Source organism: Triturus cristatus, chromosome 5_2 (assembly GCF_964204655.1).
Source record: "Triturus cristatus chromosome 5_2, aTriCri1.1, whole genome shotgun sequence".
In the NCBI taxonomy this organism is placed as follows: Eukaryota; Metazoa; Chordata; class Amphibia; order Caudata; family Salamandridae; genus Triturus; species Triturus cristatus.
Window position 1 is genome coordinate 575487130 of NC_140588.1, and position 21422 is coordinate 575508551.

Sequence of the window (21422 nt, forward strand, 5' to 3'; positions counted from 1 at the left end):
TGGACAGTTGTCCGCATGGGTTCGAGCCCCATCCCTGGTATGGGTTTTCAGCGGGTGTGTAGGAACTTGCAGATGCTTTTTTAAAGCATTTTCCTCTGCCCTCCTCACCCTCCCAGTGCCCTTCCTTAACAGTCCCAATTCACGTCTCAGCTGTGGGGTCTGCTGCTACTCTGCACTTAGCATGGATGCTTCCCAAAGCAATGCAGTGCCACCTACGCAGAGCCCCTGCTTAGAGAAATACACCTCCTATGTCTTTTCCCACTGAAGGGAGCAGGAGGAAGTACTTGCTTCCTGGGGAACATGGGCCTGCCACTGGAATTTGTTAACCCGCCTCTTGCGGATTTCTCCCCTTTCTTTGATTTACACCTGCAGGCTCTCCCTTGCCATCGGAGCAGGATCTGCTGATGCAGGCCCGGCTGGATCAAATGTGCAAAGGCTTGTCCCCAGGCCTCGGGAAAAAATTGAGCAGAGATTCCCGCCTCCGCCTCCGCCTCCTCTTGCCTTCCGAACGGGCTTCCAAACGGGCAATGCCCTGACGGGTCCCCCACGCCCCATCCTGCCCATGCCCACACCCCTGTATATGAGGGTGACCCATGTCCCTCACCCTCCATGCTCGAACGGAAGACACGTGTGTCCTGAGGGGAGCGCCAGACAGGCATTTCTCCGGCCAGGCAGACCCCTGCAGCACCCGTTAGGCTCCAAAGCCTGTACATTCCCAAGATGCCACTGGTCACTATGCAAATCAGACAGCCCTGGCCACACCCTCTCCGCCGCTGGGCTCTGCTGCTTTCGGTACGTGCAGCTCAGCTTTTTCTTACCCTGAACCAGACTTCCGTTTCAGCAAAAAGGTGGGTTGCAGTGGGTCCGGGATGCCATTTGGAGACAAAGCCTGCGGCCCTGTCAAAGATGACTTCCTGCCGCACACCATGTGGTCAGAAGCCTACGAAAAGAAGCGCACCTCGGAATACAGAATCTCACTTCCTCAAGAGCCTTGCACAAGAGATTTTCCTCCCGCCGAGGAAAGCAACTCAAAGGGAACCTTGCGAAAATCAAATTAGGAGCCAGATTGCGGGATGCTAGGCAAACTGTTTGTCAGAAAAGCAAATTCATTTTGAGAAGCCCTGACCTGCGGGAAGGAAAAGCATTCAAGGGCAGAAGAAGGACTGTTCCCTGACCGGGAATCGAACCCGGGCCGCAGCGGTGAGAGCGCCGAATCCTAACCACTAGACCACCAGGGAACCCACAGCCATACAGCAAAAGTTCCTACACTGCTCTCCTAGTGACAAAGCTCATGGGGGCTGAAAGCATATTTTATTCTACAGCGAATATGAATCAGAACTTGAAAAAACACTCATGATTCCACCAGACTGTTTGTCACTTCCAAGCACAGGCCATCCCCTCCCCCGTGCTACTGAACCGACGAATTCCTGTACAATCGGGATCCCCGGGAAATCACAAGAGGGACACCTAGTGGCCGCTGATAGCTCAAAGACAGCTGGTACACCTTCTCACACCTACCTCGTTATTCAGCTTGCTGGAAGAATACATTGCGAATGACCGATTCAAGAGTGCAAGGGAGAAGAGTGCTCCAAAGTAGATGTATACATCGCAGCCGGGTTTTCCAGCAATTTACCTTTCTGATGAGCTGGTACTGCACTTTACGCCCACATAGAGCACCTGACTGGGTGGGGGACTGCGTGCGCATGAAGGTGGCTGAGGGCAATGGGAGCGAAGCAACCTGGGACACAGGGGACCCAGCCCCTTTCCTCTGCTTTCGTCTATAGGTCGGGGTGCCTTTTTAAGGACCTTCGATTAAAAAAAGCTGAGCTGCGTGGACAAATTACGCACGTCTACGAGGGATCTTCCCTGACCGGGAATCGAACCCGGGCCGCGGCGGTGAAAGCGCCGAATCCTAGCCACTAGACCACCAGGGAGGAGATGCTCTTGTGAGCCTGCCTTGCTCACTTCCTTATTGTGACTAAGCTAACTCCACTGTATAGATTGCCCATAAAGTACGAGTGGGGAAAAGTTAGGTGTCACACAGTGTGTTTGTCATAAGCAATTACCTTTATCCTCCTGCAAAAGCCTTTTTACTCTGCAATCACCTCTTGCTGGACAGCCTGCGCTGGAGCAGCCAGCATGAAAAGGGAGCTGAGTAAGGCAGGGCCTAGGGTCTCACCAGGGTGGCCGAGTGGTTAAGGCGTTGGACTTAAGATCCAATGGACAGTTGTCTGCATGGGTTCGAGCCGCATCCCTGGTATGGGTTTTCAGCGGGTGTGTAGGAACTTGCAGATGCTTTTTTAAAGCATTTTCCTCTGCCCTCCTCACCCTCCCAGTGCCCTTCCTTAACAGTCCCAATTCACGTCTCAGCTGTGGGGTCTGCTGCTACTCTGCACTTAGCATGGATGCTTCCCAAAGCAATGCAGTGCCACCTACGCAGAGCCCCTGCTTAGAGAAATACACCTCCTATGTCTTTTCCCACTGAAGGGAGCAGGAGGAAGTACTTGCTTCCTGGGGAACATGGGCCTGCCACTGGAATTTGTTAACCCGCCTCTTGCGGATTTCTCCCCTTTCTTTGATTTACACCTGCAGGCTCTCCCTTGCCATCGGAGCAGGATCTGCTGATGCAGGCCCGGCTGGATCAAATGTGCAAAGGCTTGTCCCCAGTCCTCGGGAAAAAATTGAGCAGAGATTCCCGCCTCCGCCTCCGCCTCCTCTTGCCTTCCGAACGGGCTTCCAAACGGGCAATGCCCTGACGGGTACCCCACGCCCCACCCTGCCCATGCCCACACCCCTGTATATGAGGGTGACCCATGTCCCTCACCCTCCATGCTCGAACGGAAGACACGTGTGTCCTGAGGGGAGCGCCAGACAGGCATTTCTCCGGCCAGGCAGACCCCTGCAGCACCCGTTAGGCTCCAAAGCTTGTACATTCCCAAGATGCCACTGGTCACTATGCAAATCAGACAGCCCTGGCCACACCCTCTCCGCCGCTGGGCTCTGCTGCTTTCGGTACGTGCAGCTCAGCTTTTTCTTACCCTGAACCAGACTTCCGTTTCAGCAAAAAGGTGGGTTGCAGTGGGTCCGGGATGCCATTTGGAGACAAAGCCTGCGGCCCTGTCAAAGATGACTTCCTGCCGCACACCATGTGGTCAGAAGCCTACGAAAAGAAGCGCACCTCGGAATACAGAATCTCACTTCCTCAAGAGCCTTGCACAAGAGATTGTCCTCCCGCCGAGGAAAGCAACTCAAAGGGAACCTTGCGAAAATCAAATTAGGAGCCAGATTGCGGGATGCTAGGCAAACTGTTTGTCAGAAAAGCAAATTCATTTTGAGAAGCCCTGACCTGCGGGAAGGAAAAGCATTCAAGGGCAGAAGAAGGACTGTTCCCTGACCGGGAATCGAACCCGGGCCGCGGCGGTGAGAGCGCCGAATCCTAACCACTAGACCACCAGGGAACCCACAGCCATACAGCAAAAGTTCCTACACTGCTCTCCTAGTGACAAAGCTCATGGGGGCTGAAAGCATATTTTATTCTACAGCGAATATGAATCAGAACTTGAAAAAACACTCATGATTCCACCAGACTGTTTGTCACTTCCAAGCACAGGCCATCCCCTCCCCCGTGCTACTGAACCGACGAATTCCTGTACAATCGGGATCCCCGGGAAATCACAAGAGGGACACCTAGTGGCCGCTGATAGCTCAAAGACAGCTGGTACACCTTCTCACACCTACCTCGTTATTCAGCTTGCTGGAAGAATACATTGCGAATGACCGATTCAAGAGTGCAAGGGAGAAGAGTGCTCCAAAGTAGATGTATACATCGCAGCCGGGTTTTCCAGCAATTTACCTTTCTGATGAGCTGGTACTGCACTTTACGCCCACATAGAGCACCTGACTGGGTGGGGGACTGCGTGCGCATGAAGGTGGCTGAGGGCAATGGGAGCAAAGCAACCTGGGACACAGGGGACCCAGCCCCTTTCCTCTGCTTTCGTCTATAGGTCGGGGTGCCTTTTTAAGGACCTTCGATTAAAAAAAGCTGAGCTGCGTGGACAAATTACGCACGTCTACGTCTTAGAGGGATCTTCCCTGACCAGGAATCGAACCCGGGCCGCGGCGGTGAAAGCGCCGAATCCTAGCCACTAGACCACCAGGGAGGAGATGCTCTTGTGAGCCTGCCTTGCTCACTTCCTTATTGTGACTAAGCTAACTCCACTGTATAGATTGCCCATAAAGTACGAGTGGGGAAAAGTTAGGTGTCACACAGTGTGTTTGTCATAAGCAATTACCTTTATCCTCCTGCAAAAGCCTTTTTACTCTGCAATCACCTCTTGCTGGACAGCCTGCGCTGGAGCAGCCAGCATGAAAAGGGAGCTGAGTAAGGCAGGGCCTAGGGTCTCACCAGGGTGGCCGAGTGGTTAAGGCGTTGGACTTAAGATCCAATGGACAGTTGTCCGCATGGGTTCGAGCCCCATCCCTGGTATGGGTTTTCAGCGGGTGTGTAGGAACTTGCAGATGCTTTTTTAAAGCATTTTCCTCTGCCCTCCTCACCCTCCCAGTGCCCTTCCTTAACAGTCCCAATTCACGTCTCAGCTGTGGGGTCTGCTGCTACTCTGCACTTAGCATGGATGCTTCCCAAAGCAATGCAGTGCCACCTACGCAGAGCCCCTGCTTAGAGAAATACACCTCCTATGTCTTTTCCCACTGAAGGGAGCAGGAGGAAGTACTTGCTTCCTGGGGAACATGGGCCTGCCACTGGAATTTGTTAACCCGCCTCTTGCGGATTTCTCCCCTTTCTTTGATTTACACCTGCAGGCTCTCCCTTGCCATCGGAGCAGGATCTGCTGATGCAGGCCCGGCTGGATCAAATGTGCAAAGGCTTGTCCCCAGGCCTCGGGAAAAAATTGAGCAGAGATTCCCGCCTCCGCCTCCGCCTCCTCTTGCCTTCCGAACGGGCTTCCAAACGGGCAATGCCCTGACGGGTACCCCACGCCCCACCCTGCCCATGCCCACACCCCTGTATATGAGGGTGACCCATGTCCCTCACCCTCCATGCTCGAACGGAAGACACGTGTGTCCTGAGGGGAGCACCAGACAGGCATTTCTCCGGCCAGGCAGACCCCTGCAGCACCCGTTAGGCTCCAAAGCCTGTACATTCCCAAGATGCCACTGGTCACTATGCAAATCAGACAGCCCTGGCCACACCCTCTCCGCCGCTGGGCTCTGCTGCTTTCGGTACGTGCAGCTCAGCTTTTTCTTACCCTGAACCAGACTTCCGTTTCAGCAAAAAGGTGGGTTGCAGTGGGTCCGGGATGCCATTTGGAGACAAAGCCTGCGGCCCTGTCAAAGATGACTTCCTGCCGCACACCATGTGGTCAGAAGCCTACGAAAAGAAGCGCACCTCGGAATACAGAATCTCACTTCCTCAAGAGCCTTGCACAAGAGATTTTCCTCCCGCCGAGGAAAGCAACTCAAAGGGAACCTTGCGAAAATCAAATTAGGAGCCAGATTGCGGGATGCTAGGCAAACTGTTTGTCAGAAAAGCAAATTCATTTTGAGAAGCCCTGACCTGCGGGAAGGAAAAGCATTCAAGGGCAGAAGAAGAACTGTTCCCTGACCGGGAATCGAACCCGGGCCGCGGCGGTGAGAGCGCCGAATCCTAACCACTAGACCACCAGGGAACCCACAGCCATACAGCAAAAGTTCCTACACTGCTCTCCTAGTGACAAAGCTCATGGGGGCTGAAAGCATATTTTATTCTACAGCGAATATGAATCAGAACTTGAAAAAACACTCATGATTCCACCAGACTGTTTGTCACTTCCAAGCACAGGCCATCCCCTCCCCCGTGCTACTGAACCGACGAATTCCTGTACAATCGGGATCCCCGGGAAATCACAAGAGGGACACCTAGTGGCCGCTGATAGCTCAAAGACAGCTGGTACACCTTCTCACACCTACCTCGTTATTCAGCTTGCTGGAAGAATACATTGCGAATGACCGATTCAAGAGTGCAAGGGAGAAGAGTGCTCCAAAGTAGATGTATACATCGCAGCGGGGTTTTCCAGCAATTTACCTTTCTGATGAGCTGGTACTGCACTTTACGCCCACATAGAGCACCTGACTGGGTGGGGGACTGCGTGCGCATGAAGGTGGCTGAGGGCAATGGGAGCAAAGCAACCTGGGACACAGGGGACCCAGCCCCTTTCCTCTGCTTTCGTCTATAGGTCGGGGTGCCTTTTTAAGGACCTTCGATTAAAAAAAGCTGAGCTGCGTGGACAAATTACGCACGTCTACGTCTTAGAGGGATCTTCCCTGACCGGGAATCGAACCCGGGCCGCGGCGGTGAAAGCGCCGAATCCTAGCCACTAGACCACCAGGGAGGAGATGCTCTTGTGAGCCTGCCTTGCTCACTTCCTTATTGTGACTAAGCTAACTCCACTGTATAGATTGCCCATAAAGTACGAGTGGGGAAAAGTTAGGTGTCACACAGTGTGTTTGTCATAAGCAATTACCTTTATCCTCCTGCAAAAGCCTTTTTACTCTGCAATCACCTCTTGCTGGACAGCCTGCGCTGGAGCAGCCAGCATGAAAAGGGAGCTGAGTAAGGCAGGGCCTAGGGTCTCACCAGGGTGGCCGAGTGGTTAAGGCGTTGGACTTAAGATCCAATGGACAGTTGTCCGCATGGGTTCGAGCCCCATCCCTGGTATGGGTTTTCAGCGGGTGTGTAGGAACTTGCAGATGCGTTTTTAAAGCATTTTCCTCTGCCCTCCTCACCCTCCCAGTGCCCTTCCTTAACAGTCCCAATTCACGTCTCAGCTGTGGGGTCTGCTGCTACTCTGCACTTAGCATGGATGCTTCCCAAAGCAATGCAGTGCCACCTACGCAGAGCCCCTGCTTAGAGAAATACACCTCCTATGTCTTTTCCCACTGAAGGGAGCAGGAGGAGGTACTTGCTTCCTGGGGAACATGGGCCTGCCACTGGAATTTGTTAACCCGCCTCTTGCGGATTTCTCCCCTTTCTTTGATTTACACCTGCAGGCTCTCCCTTGCCATCGGAGCAGGATCTGCTGATGCAGGCCCGGCTGGATCAAATGTGCAAAGGCTTGTCCCCAGGCCTCGGGAAAAAATTGAGCAGAGATTCCCGCCTCCGCCTCCGCCTCCTCTTGCCTTCCGAACGGGCTTCCAAACGGGCAATGCCCTGACGGGTCCCCCACGCCCCATCCTGCCCATGCCCACACCCCTGTATATGAGGGTGACCCATGTCCCTCACCCTCCATGCTCGAACGGAAGACACGTGTGTCCTGAGGGGAGCGCCAGACAGGCATTTCTCCGGCCAGGCAGACCCCTGCAGCACCCGTTAGGCTCCAAAGCCTGTACATTCCCAAGATGCCACTGGTCACTATGCAAATCAGACAGCCCTGGCCACACCCTCTCCGCCGCTGGGCTCTGCTGCTTTCGGTACGTGCAGCTCAGCTTTTTCTTACCCTGAACCAGACTTCCGTTTCAGCAAAAAGGTGGGTTGCAGTGGGTCCGGGATGCCATTTGGAGACAAAGCCTGCGGCCCTGTCAAAGATGACTTCCTGCCGCACACCATGTGGTCAGAAGCCTACGAAAAGAAGCGCACCTCGGAATACAGAATCTCACTTCCTCAAGAGCCTTGCACAAGAGATTTTCCTCCCGCCGAGGAAAGCAACTCAAAGGGAACCTTGCGAAAATCAAATTAGGAGCCAGATTGCGGGATGCTAGGCAAACTGTTTGTCAGAAAAGCAAATTCATTTTGAGAAGCTCTGACCTGCGGGAAGGAAAAGCATTCAAGGGCAGAAGAAGGACTGTTCCCTGACCGGGAATCGAACCCGGGCCGCGGCGGTGAGAGCGCCGAATCCTAACCACTAGACCACCAGGGAACCCACAGCCATACAGCAAAAGTTCCTACACTGCTCTCCTAGTGACAAAGCTCATGGGGGCTGAAAGCATATTTTATTCTACAGCGAATATGAATCAGAACTTGAAAAAACACTCATGATTCCACCAGACTGTTTGTCACTTCCAAGCACAGGCCATCCCCTCCCCCGTGCTACTGAACCGACGAATTCCTGTACAATCGGGATCCCCGGGAAATCACAAGAGGGACACCTAGTGGCCGCTGATAGCTCAAAGACAGCTGGTACACCTTCTCACACCTACCTCGTTATTCAGCTTGCTGGAAGAATACATTGCGAATGACCGATTCAAGAGTGCAAGGGAGAAGAGTGCTCCAAAGTAGATGTATACATCGCAGCCGGGTTTTCCAGCAATTTACCTTTCTGATGAGCTGGTACTGCACTTTACGCCCACATAGAGCACCTGACTGGGTGGGGGACTGCGTGCGCATGAAGGTGGCTGAGGGCAATGGGAGCAAAGCAACCTGGGACACAGGGGACCCAGCCCCTTTCCTCTGCTTTCGTCTATAGGTCGGGGTGCCTTTTTAAGGACCTTCGATTAAAAAAAGCTGAGCTGCGTGGACAAATTACGCACGTCTACGTCTTAGAGGGATCTTCCCTGACCGGGAATCGAACCCGGGCCGCGGCGGTGAAAGCGCCGAATCCTAGCCACTAGACCACCAGGGAGGAGATGCTCTTGTGAGCCTGCCTTGCTCACTTCCTTATTGTGACTAAGCTAACTCCACTGTATAGATTGCCCATAAAGTACGAGTGGGGAAAAGTTAGGTGTCACACAGTGTGTTTGTCATAAGCAATTACCTTTATCCTCCTGCAAAAGCCTTTTTACTCTGCAATCACCTCTTGCTGGACAGCCTGCGCTGGAGCAGCCAGCATGAAAAGGGAGCTGAGTAAGGCAGGGCCTAGGGTCTCACCAGGGTGGCCGAGTGGTTAAGGCGTTGGACTTAAGATCCAATGGACAGTTGTCCGCATGGGTTCGAGCCCCATCCCTGGTATGGGTTTTCAGCGGGTGTGTAGGAACTTGCAGATGCGTTTTTAAAGCATTTTCCTCTGCCCTCCTCACCCTCCCAGTGCCCTTCCTTAACAGTCCCAATTCACGTCTCAGCTGTGGGGTCTGCTGCTACTCTGCACTTAGCATGGATGCTTCCCAAAGCAATGCAGTGCCACCTACGCAGAGCCCCTGCTTAGAGAAATACACCTCCTATGTCTTTTCCCACTGAAGGGAGCAGGAGGAAGTACTTGCTTCCTGGGGAACATGGGCCTGCCACTGGAATTTGTTAACCCGCCTCTTGCGGATTTCTCCCCTTTCTTTGATTTACACCTGCAGGCTCTCCCTTGCCATCGGAGCAGGATCTGCTGATGCAGGCCCGGCTGGATCAAATGTGCAAAGGCTTGTCCCCAGGCCTCGGGAAAAAATTGAGCAGAGATTCCCGCCTCCGCCTCCGCCTCCTCTTGCCTTCCGAACGGGCTTCCAAACGGGCAATGCCCTGACGGGTCCCCCACGCCCCATCCTGCCCATGCCCACACCCCTGTATATGAGGGTGACCCATGTCCCTCACCCTCCATGCTCGAACGGAAGACACGTGTGTCCTGAGGGGAGCGCCAGACAGGCATTTCTCCGGCCAGGCAGACCCCTGCAGCACCCGTTAGGCTCCAAAGCCTGTACATTCCCAAGATGCCACTGGTCACTATGCAAATCAGACAGCCCTGGCCACACCCTCTCCGCCGCTGGGCTCTGCTGCTTTCGGTACGTGCAGCTCAGCTTTTTCTTACCCTGAACCAGACTTCCGTTTCAGCAAAAAGGTGGGTTGCAGTGGGTCCGGGATGCCATTTGGAGACAAAGCCTGCGGCCCTGTCAAAGATGACTTCCTGCCGCACACCATGTGGTCAGAAGCCTACGAAAAGAAGCGCACCTCGGAATACAGAATCTCACTTCCTCAAGAGCCTTGCACAAGAGATTTTCCTCCCGCCGAGGAAAGCAACTCAAAGGGAACCTTGCGAAAATCAAATTAGGAGCCAGATTGCGGGATGCTAGGCAAACTGTTTGTCAGAAAAGCAAATTCATTTTGAGAAGCTCTGACCTGCGGGAAGGAAAAGCATTCAAGGGCAGAAGAAGGACTGTTCCCTGACTGGGAATCGAACCCGGGCCGCGGCGGTGAGAGCGCCGAATCCTAACCACTAGACCACCAGGGAACCCACAGCCATACAGCAAAAGTTCCTACACTGCTCTCCTAGTGACAAAGCTCATGGGGGCTGAAAGCATATTTTATTCTACAGCGAATATGAATCAGAACTTGAAAAAACACTCATGATTCCACCAGACTGTTTGTCACTTCCAAGCACAGGCCATCCCCTCCCCCGTGCTACTGAACCGACGAATTCCTGTACAATCGGGATCCCCGGGAAATCACAAGAGGGACACCTAGTGGCCGCTGATAGCTCAAAGACAGCTGGTACACCTTCTCACACCTACCTCGTTATTCAGCTTGCTGGAAGAATACATTGCGAATGACCGATTCAAGAGTGCAAGGGAGAAGAGTGCTCCAAAGTAGATGTATACATCGCAGCCGGGTTTTCCAGCAATTTACCTTTCTGATGAGCTGGTACTGCACTTTACGCCCACATAGAGCACCTGACTGGGTGGGGGACTGCGTGCGCATGAAGGTGGCTGAGGGCAATGGGAGCAAAGCAACCTGGGACACAGGGGACCCAGCCCCTTTCCTCTGCTTTCGTCTATAGGTCGGGGTGCCTTTTTAAGGACCTTCGATTAAAAAAAGCTGAGCTGCGTGGACAAATTACGCACGTCTACGTCTTAGAGGGATCTTCCCTGACCGGGAATCGAACCCGGGCCGCGGCGGTGAAAGCGCCGAATCCTAGCCACTAGACCACCAGGGAGGAGATGCTCTTGTGAGCCTGCCTTGCTCACTTCCTTATTGTGACTAAGCTAACTCCACTGTATAGATTGCCCATAAAGTACGAGTGGGGAAAAGTTAGGTGTCACACAGTGTGTTTGTCATAAGCAATTACCTTTATCCTCCTGCAAAAGCCTTTTTACTCTGCAATCACCTCTTGCTGGACAGCCTGCGCTGGAGCAGCCAGCATGAAAAGGGAGCTGAGTAAGGCAGGGCCTAGGGTCTCACCAGGGTGGCTGAGTGGTTAAGGCGTTGGACTTAAGATCCAATGGACAGTTGTCCGCATGGGTTCGAGCCCCATCCCTGGTATGGGTTTTCAGCGGGTGTGTAGGAACTTGCAGATGCGTTTTTAAAGCATTTTCCTCTGCCCTCCTCACCCTCCCAGTGCCCTTCCTTAACAGTCCCAATTCACGTCTCAGCTGTGGGGTCTGCTGCTACTCTGCACTTAGCATGGATGCTTCCCAAAGCAATGCAGTGCCACCTACGCAGAGCCCCTGCTTAGAGAAATACACCTCCTATGTCTTTTCCCACTGAAGGGAGCAGGAGGAAGTACTTGCTTCCTGGGGAACATGGGCCTGCCACTGGAATTTGTTAACCCGCCTCTTGCGGATTTCTCCCCTTTCTTTGATTTACACCTGCAGGCTCTCCCTTGCCATCGGAGCAGGATCTGCTGATGCAGGCCCGGCTGGATCAAATGTGCAAAGGCTTGTCCCCAGGCCTCGGGAAAAAATTGAGCAGAGATTCCCGCCTCCGCCTCCGCCTCCTCTTGCCTTCCGAACGGGCTTCCAAACGGGCAATGCCCTGACGGGTCCCCCACGCCCCATCCTGCCCATGCCCACACCCCTGTATATGAGGGTGACCCATGTCCCTCACCCTCCATGCTCGAACGGAAGACACGTGTGTCCTGAGGGGAGCGCCAGACAGGCATTTCTCCGGCCAGGCAGACCCCTGCAGCACCCGTTAGGCTCCAAAGCCTGTACATTCCCAAGATGCCACTGGTCACTATGCAAATCAGACAGCCCTGGCCACACCCTCTCCGCCGCTGGGCTCTGCTGCTTTCGGTACATGCAGCTCAGCTTTTTCTTACCCTGAACCAGACTTCCGTTTCAGCAAAAAGGTGGGTTGCAGTGGGTCCGGGATGCCATTTGGAGACAAAGCCTGCGGCCCTGTCAAAGATGACTTCCTGCCGCACACCATGTGGTCAGAAGCCTACGAAAAGAAGCGCACCTCGGAATACAGAATCTCACTTCCTCAAGAGCCTTGCACAAGAGATTTTCCTCCCGCCGAGGAAAGCAACTCAAAGGGAACCTTGCGAAAATCAAATTAGGAGCCAGATTGCGGGATGCTAGGCAAACTGTTTGTCAGAAAAGCAAATTCATTTTGAGAAGCTCTGACCTGCGGGAAGGAAAAGCATTCAAGGGCAGAAGAAGGACTGTTCCCTGACCGGGAATCGAACCCGGGCCGCGGCGGTGAGAGCGCCGAATCCTAACCACTAGACCACCAGGGAACCCACAGCCATACAGCAAAAGTTCCTACACTGCTCTCCTAGTGACAAAGCTCATGGGGGCTGAAAGCATATTTTATTCTACAGCGAATATGAATCAGAACTTGAAAAAACACTCATGATTCCACCAGACTGTTTGTCACTTCCAAGCACAGGCCATCCCCTCCCCCGTGCTACTGAACCGACGAATTCCTGTACAATCGGGATCCCCGGGAAATCACAAGAGGGACACCTAGTGGCCGCTGATAGCTCAAAGACAGCTGGTACACCTTCTCACACCTACCTCGTTATTCAGCTTGCTGGAAGAATACATTGCGAATGACCGATTCAAGAGTGCAAGGGAGAAGAGTGCTCCAAAGTAGATGTATACATCGCAGCCGGGTTTTCCAGCAATTTACCTTTCTGATGAGCTGGTACTGCACTTTACGCCCACATAGAGCACCTGACTGGGTGGGGGACTGCGTGCGCATGAAGGTGGCTGAGGGCAATGGGAGCAAAGCAACCTGGGACACAGGGGACCCAGCCCCTTTCCTCTGCTTTCGTCTATAGGTCGGGGTGCCTTTTTAAGGACCTTCGATTAAAAAAAGCTGAGCTGCGTGGACAAATTACGCACGTCTACGTCTTAGAGGGATCTTCCCTGACCGGGAATCGAACCCGGGCCGCGGCGGTGAAAGCGCCGAATCCTAGCCACTAGACCACCAGGGAGGAGATGCTCTTGTGAGCCTGCCTTGCTCACTTCCTTATTGTGACTAAGCTAACTCCACTGTATAGATTGCCCATAAAGTACGAGTGGGGAAAAGTTAGGTGTCACACAGTGTGTTTGTCATAAGCAATTACCTTTATCCTCCTGCAAAAGCCTTTTTACTCTGCAATCACCTCTTGCTGGACAGCCTGCGCTGGAGCAGCCAGCATGAAAAGGGAGCTGAGTAAGGCAGGGCCTAGGGTCTCACCAGGGTGGCCGAGTGGTTAAGGCGTTGGACTTAAGATCCAATGGACAGTTGTCCGCATGGGTTCGAGCCCCATCCCTGGTATGGGTTTTCAGCGGGTGTGTAGGAACTTGCAGATGCGTTTTTAAAGCATTTTCCTCTGCCCTCCTCACCCTCCCAGTGCCCTTCCTTAACAGTCCCAATTCACGTCTCAGCTGTGGGGTCTGCTGCTACTCTGCACTTAGCATGGATGCTTCCCAAAGCAATGCAGTGCCACCTACGCAGAGCCCCTGCTTAGAGAAATACACCTCCTATGTCTTTTCCCACTGAAGGGAGCAGGAGGAAGTACTTGCTTCCTGGGGAACATGGGCCTGCCACTGGAATTTGTTAACCCGCCTCTTGCGGATTTCTCCCCTTTCTTTGATTTACACCTGCAGGCTCTCCCTTGCCATCGGAGCAGGATCTGCTGATGCAGGCCCGGCTGGATCAAATGTGCAAAGGCTTGTCCCCAGGCCTCGGGAAAAAATTGAGCAGAGATTCCCGCCTCCGCCTCCGCCTCCTCTTGCCTTCCGAACGGGCTTCCAAACGGGCAATGCCCTGACGGGTCCCCCACGCCCCATCCTGCCCATGCCCACACCCCTGTATATGAGGGTGACCCATGTCCCTCACCCTCCATGCTCGAACGGAAGACACGTGTGTCCTGAGGGGAGCGCCAGACAGGCATTTCTCCGGCCAGGCAGACCCCTGCAGCACCCGTTAGGCTCCAAAGCCTGTACATTCCCAAGATGCCACTGGTCACTATGCAAATCAGACAGCCCTGGCCACACCCTCTCCGCCGCTGGGCTCTGCTGCTTTCGGTACGTGCAGCTCAGCTTTTTCTTACCCTGAACCAGACTTCCGTTTCAGCAAAAAGGTGGGTTGCAGTGGGTCCGGGATGCCATTTGGAGACAAAGCCTGCGGCCCTGTCAAAGATGACTTCCTGCCGCACACCATGTGGTCAGAAGCCTACGAAAAGAAGCGCACCTCGGAATACAGAATCTCACTTCCTCAAGAGCCTTGCACAAGAGATTTTCCTCCCGCCGAGGAAAGCAACTCAAAGGGAACCTTGCGAAAATCAAATTAGGAGCCAGATTGCGGGATGCTAGGCAAACTGTTTGTCAGAAAAGCAAATTCATTTTGAGAAGCTCTGACCTGCGGGAAGGAAAAGCATTCAAGGGCAGAAGAAGGACTGTTCCCTGACCGGGAATCGAACCCGGGCCGCGGCGGTGAGAGCGCCGAATCCTAACCACTAGACCACCAGGGAACCCACAGCCATACAGCAAAAGTTCCTACACTGCTCTCCTAGTGACAAAGCTCATGGGGGCTGAAAGCATATTTTATTCTACAGCGAATATGAATCAGAACTTGAAAAAACACTCATGATTCCACCAGACTGTTTGTCACTTCCAAGCACAGGCCATCCCCTCCCCCGTGCTACTGAACCGACGAATTCCTGTACAATCGGGATCCCCGGGAAATCACAAGAGGGACACCTAGTGGCCGCTGATAGCTCAAAGACAGCTGGTACACCTTCTCACACCTACCTCGTTATTCAGCTTGCTGGAAGAATACATTGCGAATGACCGATTCAAGAGTGCAAGGGAGAAGAGTGCTCCAAAGTAGATGTATACATCGCAGCCGGGTTTTCCAGCAATTTACCTTTCTGATGAGCTGGTACTGCACTTTACGCCCACATAGAGCACCTGACTGGGTGGGGGACTGCGTGCGCATGAAGGTGGCTGAGGGCAATGGGAGCAAAGCAACCTGGGACACAGGGGACCCAGCCCCTTTCCTCTGCTTTCGTCTATAGGTCGGGGTGCCTTTTTAAGGACCTTCGATTAAAAAAAGCTGAGCTGCGTGGACAAATTACGCACGTCTACGTCTTAGAGGGATCTTCCCTGACCGGGAATCGAACCCGGGCCGCGGCGGTGAAAGCGCCGAATCCTAGCCACTAGACCACCAGGGAGGAGATGCTCTTGTGAGCCTGCCTTGCTCACTTCCTTATTGTGACTAAGCTAACTCCACTGTATAGATTGCCCATAAAGTACGAGTGGGGAAAAGTTAGGTGTCACACAGTGTGTTTGTCATAAGCAATTACCTTTATCCTCCTGCAAAAGCCTTTTTACTCTGCAATCACCTCTTGCTGGACAGCCTGCGCTGGAGCAGCCAGCATGAAAAGGGAGCTGAGTAAGGCAGGGCCTAGGGTCTCACCAGGGTGGCCGAGTGGTTAAGGCGTTGGACTTAAGATCCAATGGACAGTTGTCCGCATGGGTTCGAGCCCCATCCCTGGTATGGGTTTTCAGCGGGTGTGTAGGAACTTGCAGATGCGTTTTTAAAGCATTTTCCTCTGCCCTCCTCACCCTCCCAGTGCCCTTCCTTAACAGTCCCAATTCACGTCTCAGCTGTGGGGTCTGCTGCTACTCTGCACTTAGCATGGATGCTTCCCAAAGCAATGCAGTGCCACCTACGCAGAGCCCCTGCTTAGAGAAATACACCTCCTATGTCTTTTCCCACTGAAGGGAGCAGGAGGAAGTACTTGCTTCCTGGGGAACATGGGCCTGCCACTGGAATTTGTTAACCCGCCTCTTGCGGATTTCTCCCCTTTCTTTGATTTACACCTGCAGGCTCTCCCTTGCCATCGGAGCAGGATCTGCTGATGCAGGCCCGGCTGGATCAAATGTGCAAAGGCTTGTCCCCAGGCCTCGGGAAAAAATTGAGCAGAGATTCCCGCCTCCGCCTCCGCCTCCTCTTGCCTTCCGAACGGGCTTCCAAACGGGCAATGCCCTGACGGGTCCCCCACGCCCCATCCTGCCCATGCCCACACCCCTGTATATGAGGGTGACCCATGTCCCTCACCCTCCATGCTCGAACGGAAGACACGTGTGTCCTGAGGGGAGCGCCAGACAGGCATTTCTCCGGCCAGGCAGACCCCTGCAGCACCCGTTAGGCTCCAAAGCCTGTACATTCCCAAGATGCCACTGGTCACTATGCAAATCAGACAGCCCTGGCCACACCCTCTCCGCCGCTGGGCTCTGCTGCTTTCGGTACGTGCAGCTCAGCTTTTTCTTACCCTGAACCAGACTTCCGTTTCAGCAAAAAGGTGGGTTGCAGTGGGTCCGGGATGCCATTTGGAGACAAAGCCTGCGGCCCTGTCAAAGATGACTTCCTGCCGCACACCATGTGGTCAGAAGCCTACGAAAAGAAGCGCACCTCGGAATACAGAATCTCACTTCCTCAAGAGCCTTGCACAAGAGATTTTCCTCCCGCCGAGGAAAGCAACTCAAAGGGAACCTTGCGAAAATCAAATTAGGAGCCAGATTGCGGGATGCTAGGCAAACTGTTTGTCAGAAAAGCAAATTCATTTTGAGAAGCTCTGACCTGCGGGAAGGAAAAGCATTCAAGGGCAGAAGAAGGACTGTTCCCTGACCGGGAATCGAACCCGGGCCGCGGCGGTGAGAGCGCCGAATCCTAACCACTAGACCACCAGGGAACCCACAGCCATACAGCAAAAGTTCCTACACTGCTCTCCTAGTGACAAAGCTCATGGGGGCTGAAAGCATATTTTATTCTACAGCGAATATGAATCAGAACTTGAAAAAACACTCATGATTCCACCAGACTGTTTGTCACTTCCAAGCACAGGCCATCCCCTCCCCCGTGCTACTGAACCGACGAATTCCTGTACAATCGGGATCCCCGGGAAATCACAAGAGGGACACCTAGTGGCCGCTGATAGCTCAAAGACAGCTGGTACACCTTCTCACACCTACCTCGTTATTCAGCTTGCTGGAAGAATACATTGCGAATGACCGATTCAAGAGTGCAAGGGAGAAGAGTGCTCCAAAGTAGATGTATACATCGCAGCCGGGTTTTCCAGCAATTTACCTTTCTGATGAGCTGGTACTGCACTTTACGCCCACATAGAGCACCTGACTGGGTGGGGGACTGCGTGCGCATGAAGGTGGCTGAGGGCAATGGGAGCAAAGCAACCTGGGACACAGGGGACCCAGCCCCTTTCCTCTGCTTTCGTCTATAGGTCGGGGTGCCTTTTTAAGGACCTTCGATTAAAAAAAGCTGAGCTGCGTGGACAAATTACGCACGTCTACGTCTTAGAGGGATCTTCCCTGACCGGGAATCGAACCCGGGCCGCGGCGGTGAAAGCGCCGAATCCTAGCCACTAGACCACCAGGGAGGAGATGCTCTTGTGAGCCTGCCTTGCTCACTTCCTTATTGTGACTAAGCTAACTCCACTGTATAGATTGCCCATAAAGTACGAGTGGGGAAAAGTTAGGTGTCACACAGTGTGTTTGTCATAAGCAATTACCTTTATCCTCCTGCAAAAGCCTTTTTACTCTGCAATCACCTCTTGCTGGACAGCCTGCGCTGGAGCAGCCAGCATGAAAAGGGAGCTGAGTAAGGCAGGGCCTAGGGTCTCACCAGGGTGGCCGAGTGGTTAAGGCGTTGGACTTAAGATCCAATGGACAGTTGTCCGCATGGGTTCGAGCCCCATCCCTGGTATGGGTTTTCAGCGGGTGTGTAGGAACTTGCAGATGCGTTTTTAAAGCATTTTCCTCTGCCCTCCTCACCCTCCCAGTGCCCTTCCTTAACAGTCCCAATTCACGTCTCAGCTGTGGGGTCTGCTGCTACTCTGCACTTAGCATGGATGCTTCCCAAAGCAATGCAGTGCCACCTACGCAGAGCCCCTGCTTAGAGAAATACACCTCCTATGTCTTTTCCCACTGAAGGGAGCAGGAGGAAGTACTTGCTTCCTGGGGAACATGGGCCTGCCACTGGAATTTGTTAACCCGCCTCTTGCGGATTTCTCCCCTTTCTTTGATTTACACCTGCAGGCTCTCCCTTGCCATCGGAGCAGGATCTGCTGATGCAGGCCCGGCTGGATCAAATGTGCAAAGGCTTGTCCCCAGGCCTCGGGAAAAAATTGAGCAGAGATTCCCGCCTCCGCCTCCGCCTCCTCTTGCCTTCCGAACGGGCTTCCAAACGGGCAATGCCCTGACGGGTCCCCCACGCCCCATCCTGCCCATGCCCACACCCCTGTATATGAGGGTGACCCATGTCCCTCACCCTCCATGCTCGAACGGAAGACACGTGTGTCCTGAGGGGAGCGCCAGACAGGCATTTCTCCGGCCAGGCAGACCCCTGCAGCACCCGTTAGGCTCCAAAGCCTGTACATTCCCAAGATGCCACTGGTCACTATGCAAATCAGACAGCCCTGGCCACACCCTCTCCGCCGCTGGGCTCTGCTGCTTTCGGTACGTGCAGCTCAGCTTTTTCTTACCCTGAACCAGACTTCCGTTTCAGCAAAAAGGTGGGTTGCAGTGGGTCCGGGATGCCATTTGGAGACAAAGCCTGCGGCCCTGTCAAAGATGACTTCCTGCCGCACACCATGTGGTCAGAAGCCTACGAAAAGAAGCGCACCTCGGAATACAGAATCTCACTTCCTCAAGAGCCTTGCACAAGAGATTTTCCTCCCGCCGAGGAAAGCAACTCAAAGGGAACCTTGCGAAAATCAAATTAGGAGCCAGATTGCGGGATGCTAGGCAAACTGTTTGTCAGAAAAGCAAATTCATTTTGAGAAGCCCTGACCTGCGGGAAGGAAAAGCATTCAAGGGCAGAAGAAGGACTGTTCCCTGACCGGGAATCGAACCCGGGCCGCGGCGGTGAGAGCGCCGAATCCTAACCACTAGACCACCAGGGAACCCACAGCCATACAGCAAAAGTTCCTACACTGCTCTCCTAGTGACAAAGCTCATGGGGGCTGAAAGCATATTTTATTCTACAGCGAATATGAATCAGAACTTGAAAAAACACTCATGATTCCACCAGACTGTTTGTCACTTCCAAGCACAGGCCATCCCCTCCCCCGTGCTACTGAACCGACGAATTCCTGTACAATCGGGATCCCCGGGAAATCACAAGAGGGACACCTAGTGGCCGCTGATAGCTCAAAGACAGCTGGTACACCTTCTCACACCTACCTCGTTATTCAGCTTGCTGGAAGAATACATTGCGAATGACCGATTCAAGAGTGCAAGGGAGAAGAGTGCTCCAAAGTAGATGTATACATCGCAGCCGGGTTTTCCAGCAATTTACCTTTCTGATGAGCTGGTACTGCACTTTACGCCCACATAGAGCACCTGACTGGGTGGGGGACTGCGTGCGCATGAAGGTGGCTGAGGGCAATGGGAGCGAAGCAACCTGGGACACAGGGGACCCAGCCCCTTTCCTCTGCTTTCGTCTATAGGTCGGGGTGCCTTTTTAAGGACCTTCGATTAAAAAAAGCTGAGCTGCGTGGACAAATTACGCACGTCTACGTCTTAGAGGGATCTTCCCTGACCGGGAATCGAACCCGGGCCGCGGCGGTGAAAGCGCCGAATCCTAGCCACTAGACCACCAGGGAGGAGATGCTCTTGTGAGCCTGCCTTGCTCACTTCCTTATTGTGACTAAGCTAACTCCACTGTATAGATTGCCCATAAAGTACGAGTGGGGAAAAGTTAGGTGTCACACAGTGTGTTTGTCATAAGCAATTACCTTTATCCTCCTGCAAAAGCCTTTTTACTCTGCAATCACCTCTTGCTGGACAGCCTGCGCTGGAGCAGCCAGCATGAAAAGGGAGCTGAGTAAGGCAGGGCCTAGGGTCTCACCAGGGTGGCCGAGTGGTTAAGGCGTTGGACTTAAGATCCAATGGACAGTTGTCCGCATGGGTTCGAGCCCCATCCCTGGTATGGGTTTTCAGCGGGTGTGTAGGAACTTGCAGATGCGTTTTTAAAGCATTTTCCTCTGCCCTCCTCACCCTCCCAGTGCCCTTCCTTAACAGTCCCAATTCACGTCTCAGCTGTGGGGTCTGCTGCTACTCTGCACTTAGCATGGATGCTTCCCAAAGCAATGCAGTGCCACCTACGCAGAGCCCCTGCTTAGAGAAATACACCTCCTATGTCTTTTCCCACTGAAGGGAGCAGGAGGAAGTACTTGCTTCCTGGGGAACATGGGCCTGCCACTGGAATTTGTTAACCCGCCTCTTGCGGATTTCTCCCCTTTCTTTGATTTACACCTGCAGGCTCTCCCTTGCCATCGGAGCAGGATCTGCTGATGCAGGCCCGGCTGGATCAAATGTGCAAAGGCTTGTCCCCAGGCCTCGGGAAAAAATTGAGCAGAGATTCCCGCCTCCGCCTCCGCCTCCTCTTGCCTTCCGAACGGGCTTCCAAACGGGCAATGCCCTGACGGGTCCCCCACGCCCCATCCTGCCCATGCCCACACCCCTGTATATGAGGGTGACCCATGTCCCTCACCCTCCATGCTCGAACGGAAGACACGTGTGTCCTGAGGGGAGCGCCAGACAGGCATTTCTCCGGCCAGGCAGACCCCTGCAGCACCCGTTAGGCTCCAAAGCCTGTACATTCCCAAGATGCCACTGGTCACTATGCAAATCAGACAGCCCTGGCCACACCCTCTCCGCCGCTGGGCTCTGCTGCTTTCGGTACGTGCAGCTCAGCTTTTTCTTACCCTGAACCAGACTTCCGTTTCAGCAAAAAGGTGGGTTGCAGTGGGTCCGGGATGCCATTTGGAGACAAAGCCTGCGGCCCTGTCAAAGATGACTTCCTGCCGCACACCATGTGGTCAGAAGCCTACGAAAAGAAGCGCACCTCGGAATACAGAATCTCACTTCCTCAAGAGCCTTGCACAAGAGATTTTCCTCCCGCCGAGGAAAGCAACTCAAAGGGAACCTTGCGAAAATCAAATTAGGAGCCAGATTGCGGGATGCTAGGCAAACTGTTTGTCAGAAAAGCAAATTCATTTTGAGAAGCTCTGACCTGCGGGAAGGAAAAGCATTCAAGGGCAGAAGAAGGACTGTTCCCTGACCGGGAATCGAACCCGGGCCGCGGCGGTGAGAGCGCCGAATCCTAACCACTAGACCACCAGGGAACCCACAGCCATACAGCAAAAGTTCCTACACTGCTCTCCTAGTGACAAAGCTCATGGGGGCTGAAAGCATATTTTATTCTACAGCGAATATGAATCAGAACTTGAAAAAACACTCATGATTCCACCAGACTGTTTGTCACTTCCAAGCACAGGCCA

At 53.6% G+C, this 21422-nt stretch overlaps 23 non-coding genes across 23 annotated transcripts; 7 read left to right on the forward strand and 16 right to left on the reverse strand.

Moving 5' to 3' along the window:
• Positions 1 to 1862: 1862 nt before the first annotated feature.
• On the reverse strand, positions 1863 to 1934 carry TRNAE-UUC (transfer RNA glutamic acid (anticodon UUC)). Its single transcript has one exon. It is a non-coding gene; the product is annotated as a tRNA-Glu (tRNA).
• A 1452-nt stretch (positions 1935 to 3386) lies between these two features.
• Positions 3387 to 3458, reverse strand: TRNAE-CUC (transfer RNA glutamic acid (anticodon CUC)). Its single transcript has one exon. It is a non-coding gene; the product is annotated as a tRNA-Glu (tRNA).
• Positions 3459 to 4403: 945 nt separating this feature from the next.
• TRNAL-UAA (transfer RNA leucine (anticodon UAA)) lies at positions 4404 to 4486 on the forward strand. The gene has a single exon. It is a non-coding gene; the product is annotated as a tRNA-Leu (tRNA).
• A 1126-nt stretch (positions 4487 to 5612) lies between these two features.
• On the reverse strand, positions 5613 to 5684 carry TRNAE-CUC (transfer RNA glutamic acid (anticodon CUC)). Its single transcript has one exon. It is a non-coding gene; the product is annotated as a tRNA-Glu (tRNA).
• Positions 5685 to 6314: 630 nt separating this feature from the next.
• TRNAE-UUC (transfer RNA glutamic acid (anticodon UUC)) lies at positions 6315 to 6386 on the reverse strand. Its single transcript has one exon. It is a non-coding gene; the product is annotated as a tRNA-Glu (tRNA).
• Positions 6387 to 6629: 243 nt separating this feature from the next.
• Positions 6630 to 6712, forward strand: TRNAL-UAA (transfer RNA leucine (anticodon UAA)). Its single transcript has one exon. It is a non-coding gene; the product is annotated as a tRNA-Leu (tRNA).
• A 1126-nt stretch (positions 6713 to 7838) lies between these two features.
• Positions 7839 to 7910, reverse strand: TRNAE-CUC (transfer RNA glutamic acid (anticodon CUC)). The gene has a single exon. It is a non-coding gene; the product is annotated as a tRNA-Glu (tRNA).
• A 630-nt stretch (positions 7911 to 8540) lies between these two features.
• On the reverse strand, positions 8541 to 8612 carry TRNAE-UUC (transfer RNA glutamic acid (anticodon UUC)). Its single transcript has one exon. It is a non-coding gene; the product is annotated as a tRNA-Glu (tRNA).
• A 243-nt stretch (positions 8613 to 8855) lies between these two features.
• Positions 8856 to 8938, forward strand: TRNAL-UAA (transfer RNA leucine (anticodon UAA)). Its single transcript has one exon. It is a non-coding gene; the product is annotated as a tRNA-Leu (tRNA).
• Positions 8939 to 10766: 1828 nt separating this feature from the next.
• Positions 10767 to 10838, reverse strand: TRNAE-UUC (transfer RNA glutamic acid (anticodon UUC)). The gene has a single exon. It is a non-coding gene; the product is annotated as a tRNA-Glu (tRNA).
• A 1452-nt stretch (positions 10839 to 12290) lies between these two features.
• Positions 12291 to 12362, reverse strand: TRNAE-CUC (transfer RNA glutamic acid (anticodon CUC)). Its single transcript has one exon. It is a non-coding gene; the product is annotated as a tRNA-Glu (tRNA).
• Positions 12363 to 12992: 630 nt separating this feature from the next.
• TRNAE-UUC (transfer RNA glutamic acid (anticodon UUC)) lies at positions 12993 to 13064 on the reverse strand. Its single transcript has one exon. It is a non-coding gene; the product is annotated as a tRNA-Glu (tRNA).
• A 243-nt stretch (positions 13065 to 13307) lies between these two features.
• On the forward strand, positions 13308 to 13390 carry TRNAL-UAA (transfer RNA leucine (anticodon UAA)). The gene has a single exon. It is a non-coding gene; the product is annotated as a tRNA-Leu (tRNA).
• A 1126-nt stretch (positions 13391 to 14516) lies between these two features.
• On the reverse strand, positions 14517 to 14588 carry TRNAE-CUC (transfer RNA glutamic acid (anticodon CUC)). The gene has a single exon. It is a non-coding gene; the product is annotated as a tRNA-Glu (tRNA).
• Positions 14589 to 15218: 630 nt separating this feature from the next.
• TRNAE-UUC (transfer RNA glutamic acid (anticodon UUC)) lies at positions 15219 to 15290 on the reverse strand. The gene has a single exon. It is a non-coding gene; the product is annotated as a tRNA-Glu (tRNA).
• Positions 15291 to 15533: 243 nt separating this feature from the next.
• TRNAL-UAA (transfer RNA leucine (anticodon UAA)) lies at positions 15534 to 15616 on the forward strand. The gene has a single exon. It is a non-coding gene; the product is annotated as a tRNA-Leu (tRNA).
• A 1126-nt stretch (positions 15617 to 16742) lies between these two features.
• TRNAE-CUC (transfer RNA glutamic acid (anticodon CUC)) lies at positions 16743 to 16814 on the reverse strand. The gene has a single exon. It is a non-coding gene; the product is annotated as a tRNA-Glu (tRNA).
• A 630-nt stretch (positions 16815 to 17444) lies between these two features.
• Positions 17445 to 17516, reverse strand: TRNAE-UUC (transfer RNA glutamic acid (anticodon UUC)). Its single transcript has one exon. It is a non-coding gene; the product is annotated as a tRNA-Glu (tRNA).
• A 243-nt stretch (positions 17517 to 17759) lies between these two features.
• TRNAL-UAA (transfer RNA leucine (anticodon UAA)) lies at positions 17760 to 17842 on the forward strand. Its single transcript has one exon. It is a non-coding gene; the product is annotated as a tRNA-Leu (tRNA).
• Positions 17843 to 18968: 1126 nt separating this feature from the next.
• Positions 18969 to 19040, reverse strand: TRNAE-CUC (transfer RNA glutamic acid (anticodon CUC)). Its single transcript has one exon. It is a non-coding gene; the product is annotated as a tRNA-Glu (tRNA).
• A 630-nt stretch (positions 19041 to 19670) lies between these two features.
• On the reverse strand, positions 19671 to 19742 carry TRNAE-UUC (transfer RNA glutamic acid (anticodon UUC)). The gene has a single exon. It is a non-coding gene; the product is annotated as a tRNA-Glu (tRNA).
• Positions 19743 to 19985: 243 nt separating this feature from the next.
• On the forward strand, positions 19986 to 20068 carry TRNAL-UAA (transfer RNA leucine (anticodon UAA)). Its single transcript has one exon. It is a non-coding gene; the product is annotated as a tRNA-Leu (tRNA).
• Positions 20069 to 21194: 1126 nt separating this feature from the next.
• TRNAE-CUC (transfer RNA glutamic acid (anticodon CUC)) lies at positions 21195 to 21266 on the reverse strand. Its single transcript has one exon. It is a non-coding gene; the product is annotated as a tRNA-Glu (tRNA).
• Positions 21267 to 21422: the final 156 nt, after the last annotated feature.